Here is a 6,000-nt window from a genome sequence, read left to right as displayed (position 1 = left end):
TTTTCCAGAACCAAATTTGAAAAAAGGAATAAGATAAATGATTCAGATGAATGAGCCATATTTCCGAGTTGAAACTTGGGCTGTGTTGGTGGTCTGCTGTTAGCCTGTTTCATCATATAGTCTTCATCCAGACAGCACAAATGAAATAATGCACAAACACTTGTGCCCTAGGTAGGAGTATTCAACTGTATGTGCAAACCTATCATTATTCTCCCTTCACGTCTCAAAAATGGAGCTCCAGCTCATTTATGCCTACATACACGCCACACTTCCTGGCATCTGCAATGTGTCCACTGTTTAGCAACAGAGGGAAAACGCTGGCCAGTTTCATCACTGCCATCAAAGGCTTCTGACGTGAGACAATGCATCATCACTGCACTAGTAGCAACCACAAAGCATTTCCTAATTTGGCAAAACATGCCTGCTGGGATGTGACAATGGGAAGCAAATAAACTTATGAGAATATTTTCTCCAGAGTAGTTTGGAAATTTATTTTAATGCAACAAAACAGCAGCATTAACGCTTCGGACAACATTTTTCTTGCATGGAAATTAGGCAGGTAAAGCCTGAAACAGCTTGAAAGATTCTCTGCGGTGGTCAGGTCTTCCTTTGTAAAATAAATAGAGACAGAACAGTTTATTTTTACTGTGGCTAAAGAGAAGGGACTACGACAGAAAGAGCACAAGAGGGAAAGGGGTGGAGAGAGAGCGAGAGTGTGTGTGAGAGAGAGAGAGAGCAAGGAGAAAGGAAAGTGGTTTGTTTTCATTCGGGCAAAATGGGTTTGTTTTAACTCTGCCGTGTTTGGAGTTGGAGCTGTCCCCTGTGTGAGCAAGGCAGGCACAGGCTCCTGGAGAAACGGCAACGGAGAAGGAGGGTAGGTGGACAAGGCGGCAGGAAGAGAGGGAACGCAAGAAGGCAGATGTGAAACTTGAAGAAACGTCATGGAGGAGAGGCAGAAAAGCAATGGTCCCAGGGAGCATGTGTTCATGCTTAGTGTTGGGAAATAAGAGGATTAAACATCAAGTCCCCAGTGGACAACCAACACTGCACAACTAGCGCTCTTATCCTCAGTCCCATTTGGTTTCAGTCTTGGTCTCTCAAAAGAAAGAAAACATCTTTCCCTTGTGTAAATGAGTGTTATTAAAAAGAGCTCAGCTGTAGACACATTCACAGCAGCTTGACGTCACTGGGCTTGCATCGCATCCACCGACTCCTGCGTCAATGGGTAGATTTGGAAATTAATTGAGGCTTTGCTGGGAAAACATGATGTAAATGGATTTCCGTTAACAATTCTCCTGGTTATTGGATTGCTGAAACAGGCGTCACATGTTATTTATGCTTAAGATTATTATGTATTTAGACAATACAGATTGGGGTATATCAGAGGGATGAATGGGGTTTAGGGAAACAGAATCATTGCCTTCATTACATTAAGTTGGACTCTGCTCTGGAATAATGCAAATGCAGACTGGTGCAGCGTGCAGCTGTTGCCACCCAGAATAAAAGTTCAGATTCCAATTGGATCAAATCACCCGCATTTGGAAATCTTCAACACAGAGAGATCAAAAACGTCTGCAAATTTCAAACCTGAGGTGACACAGTGGTTAGCACTGTCGCCTGCCTCACAGCAAGAAGGTCAGGCATTCGATTCCCCGCGTCCTTTGTGGTGTTTGCATGTTCTCCTTGTTTCTTCGTGGGTTCCCTCCAAGTACTCCGGCTTCTTCCCGCAGCCCAAAGACATGCACGTTAGGCTAATTGCCGACTCTAAATGGTCTGTTGTACGACATTGTTTGTCTATGTGTCCCTTCAGAAAAATAGTGACTTGTTCAAGATGTGGCTAGGCTGGGTGCCTTCATACAACCGTACACAACCCTGAGTCCTGGATGCTGGAGAAAGTTGTGAAAGAAAATGAATGAAATATAAAGTCTTGCAAGCATTTCATGGTGCCACTGAGTTCTCCCTGCATGTAAAACTAATTACAATTCTGTATCATCATTATCATTCAAATCCGATGTACGTATACGGTATGCCAGTAACTTTGGGTTTGGCACAGCTACATGTGCATTATCTGTGTCCCAAAGATATTTTGACCCTTCCCATAAATCCAACTTTCTCTGTAATCTTCAAATGGCTGGTGTCCAACTAAGGTCCTTGCTCGACCAGTTCCTCTACGCCTATTGAGTTTAGGTCTGCAATCTTGATGCACGTTCCGAGATTGAAACAGGTGTCAGGTCCAACCGCACTGGCAGCAGACAGACGCAACTCCACTCACCATAAAACAAAGTCAAAGGACAAGTACTGAGTGTGAAAGCTGCCTTAAAAATGCCACATATGTCCCTGTGGTCTATTCCAGAGCCAAGGCTGTATAAAAGCTGGGACATTTGGTTGACTAATGGGAGGATGTTGGCGGAAAGGCTGAGCTGGCAATAGAGTCTGTCAATATGGTCGGTAAAAGCAAAATGGCTACACATCATCACATTGGGTCCAAACGTGGCAATATACCATAACCAGGCTGGCAATCTTTAGAGATCGGTGAAAGAAATATGATCCAATGATGATGGTTTGAAAGCAGCTTCAGACACAATGCTGAACACATTATTACATTCATGCTCAACGCAAAATTATTGTGCTGAATATTCCCCTAAAGGCAAGGATGTTGCTGGATGAAAAACCAATACAATTTGTTAGAAGCAAACACACTTTGGTTGCGCTCTTGTCCAGAGTATGTTCCTGCAAAGTCCTTACAGCCTGACCATGCAGTGCTGGCTGAAGCCACTTCCTTCTAACAACATTGCTCCATTCGGAACACTCGGCAACATCACTTCCTCTGTGCCCCGACACATATCCACCCCAGCTGTTGCTTACTAATGTTAACAGTCTCATTAATGTAACAAGGAGCCAAGGGAGCGCACTGAATTCTTGCTTTTTAAATGCAAATGCAAAAGCTCATTTTCCCAGACGATCTTCATCATTGCTTTTTTTTTTTTTTTTTTCTTTAGCAACTGACAATGATTTGATAAAACATAAATAATATAATGGCCCAACCATCTAAATGCGTATTGACACTTGACCTGCTTTCCACATTATCAAATCACTATTCTGGATCTCTGTTCTTTGTTCTCCTGTGTCTTGCTTGGTGTGCAACATATGATTTAAGACTGGACAAAACAGCGCAATGATCAAATTCATCCAAATCTCCACAAAGACTGAATAGTCAGCAGAATTGTTGCACAACATGTACAGCCCCAAGTGCATAGTCTGGTCCAGGCACATATACTTAAATTGTAGCAATTGTCTTTTAGATCAGGTAGTCATTTCTACCTATTATATTTGATCTATCTATCTATCTATCTATCTATCTATCTATCTATCTATCCGGCTGATCCTTCAGTAAGTAGTTAGTTTCTGTGTCCTTTCTTTCTCTCTCTTCTGTATCATAATGGTGAATTTTGGCAGACCGTTAATCCACATGTGGAACCCTCTGGTAGCCTTGTGTTTGGCCGCACCAACAAAATAAAAATCAAGTTATGCTGCCTGCTGTACTCTCAACTAATGCTAGTGAACTTGGATGCACTTGGATATCCACCACCAAGTTGAAAGATGGTCCAGAAGTGTCATCTCCTCCAGATGTAGGCAAGTTAAGCCAACTCTGAGAAACGTTCATACTATGACTATTGTAACCTGTCTGGTTTCTATTATGCATATGTTAATGGTAACATGGTTCACCATTTCCACTTTGAGCTCTATCAAGATTTAGTGTTTAGTGTATGCAAGGTGTTATAACTTTACCAAATGTTAAGAGCCCCCTTAAGAATCAGATCTGTTTTCCTTTCCAACCATTAAGACGTCACCTCGGAGCAAAACCCCTGTTGCTTAATGTGATGTCTCAAGGATTCTCAAAGACGTGCATCAAACAAGTTATGGTTCTAATTATAGAGGATGATGGTAGGAGTGGTATTGCATCACACAAAATACAACCACGCACGTTGTTAGGATCCAGCACAGCACAACATAGCATACGTGCTGATGATCACGTTAAATCCAGGCAGGCCACATGTTTCCAGCTGGTACCCAGACCTGGATCCAAACTCCTTAGGAGAGGCCACTGCAAGATATATTGCATGCAGTTAAGATGCTGGAGTTACAGTACAGCTCTACTTTATAAAAATCCTCTGGGCTTCATAAAATAAACAGAGGTGAAGTAAGGTTGGCAGAACTGTAACATACTGATTTCTTGTGGCCCCAGTGTGCCATTTGTCCAGTGTCACATATTCCTGTTGCAAGACCCAGATTTCCAAGCACCTTGTAGCCACATTATCCTGATCATTATCTTGACCTATGCACAAAACATATTGTAATATTTCATCTCAGTGTTAATCAGTACGAGTAGCAAGGAACAATGTCCAGGACCTTTTATTTAATAGACTGCCATATAAAGAGGTGCTGATAGCTTTTTCAAAGTGTTCTGACTGAAATGGTCCAGAGAATGAAGCGTCCAACTTTCTTTTTGTGCCACACACATTGTAAAAACATTAAGCAAAGCCTAATGATCTCATGGCAGTCCAGCCATACTACAACTAAACAAAACAGAAGAGTGCTCAAAATGCTCTAAGAAACGGTTCGTTCACCAAAGCATTTTGGCTTACATTTTACTTAAAAATATAATAAAATAATTGTTTATTTTCTGTGTCTAAATTGTCCTCTTTACCCATTAATACTCACCACTGCAGTGACTGTGGTGAAATTTCCCAATCTACATGAACTCGAATTTCACGAAGACAGATGATAAATATAACTCACCTACTTCTTTCTTGTGTCGCTTCATTCAAATATCTGAAAAACCCGGAAGTCCAATTTGACGTGTTAGCAAGTTATATTCACATTTTCCGTAAAACCATCCACTGTAACCCCTCTTAGGATGAAGCCACGTTTGTGTTAGATCTCACTAAGCCCAACTTCAGTTATATGCTTCTGGAATTTGCCATGTACTCTTGTTACTTATTTTGAAATACAAGTCTTAAGTGAAATGTGCATACACATCAGTATTGCACCCAACTGTGTGCACTGTACTCACCTGATCACATATTGCACACTGAATGGGATTTGTTTGTCATATGAAGCTATCCCTGATCCACCCATAATATTATCTCATTAAATTCGAACTCTATGATGGAAATGGACAGTGGTCAGTCTTTCCCGAGACAAGCAATGTCTAATCAGTGAAAATCATCGCTCATTGACGTCCATTAGAAGCATTTACTTTTGATTACATTGGAATGTTATGTGCTGGCCTCTGATCCAAGGGGCTGAACACAATTTGCATTCTAGCACTTGCAAATCTTCTTGAAGTCTTGAAGTAAAGCAGGCCTACTTTGCAGTGTGTCTGCATCACCTGAAATGTTAGCCACACCCATTGCTCATTTGTATTGGCAACACTCTTGGCGTAGTCCTGCCTGCGGTCCATCAATCAATGACAGAATCCACTCAATTGCCCAGAGATTTTTGGTCAAACCTCGATTGGACCTCATCTTGTGTAACCTGATCCGACTGGTGAGTAATTATCTGTAGCATCTGATCAATGTATCCACCCCGAAGCCACATGATTGTCCTCTTTATTATGTTTGGGAGCTAACATCTAGGAGTACACCGCTTCATCAAAATTGGGTATTTATTATCAAGGCGGCTGGAGCAAAACGAATTGTGAATCATTGTCCTCCATAAACTTGATTGGTTCATATAAATCAGGGAGTTGTTTCTGTGTTTTCTGGTTTTGTTTGCAGGAAGTTTTTCATCCAGATGAATAAAAAGACACGTCACTTCCATTGTTATGTGATAAAGCACAGTCTGATTAGCCTCATTAGTTTCAGCGGCACACATGCGGCACAGGCTTTCACCTGGTTTCTGTTATCTGACAACTCAAACAGTGATTTTACTGCTGCTCGTAAATGCCACTATCATGATGAGTGCTATCAGTGTGACCACAGCACTTCAGCAAGGCAG

The sequence above is a fragment of the Nelusetta ayraudi genome, unplaced genomic scaffold (assembly GCF_046127955.1).
Source record: "Nelusetta ayraudi isolate G7.1 ecotype Tasmania unplaced genomic scaffold, CSIRO-AGI_Nayr_v1 ptg000136l, whole genome shotgun sequence".
Lineage (NCBI taxonomy): Eukaryota > Metazoa > Chordata > Actinopteri > Tetraodontiformes > Monacanthidae > Nelusetta > Nelusetta ayraudi.
The sequence above is the reverse complement of the archived record's forward strand: the minus strand, read 5'-3'. Positions refer to the sequence as shown.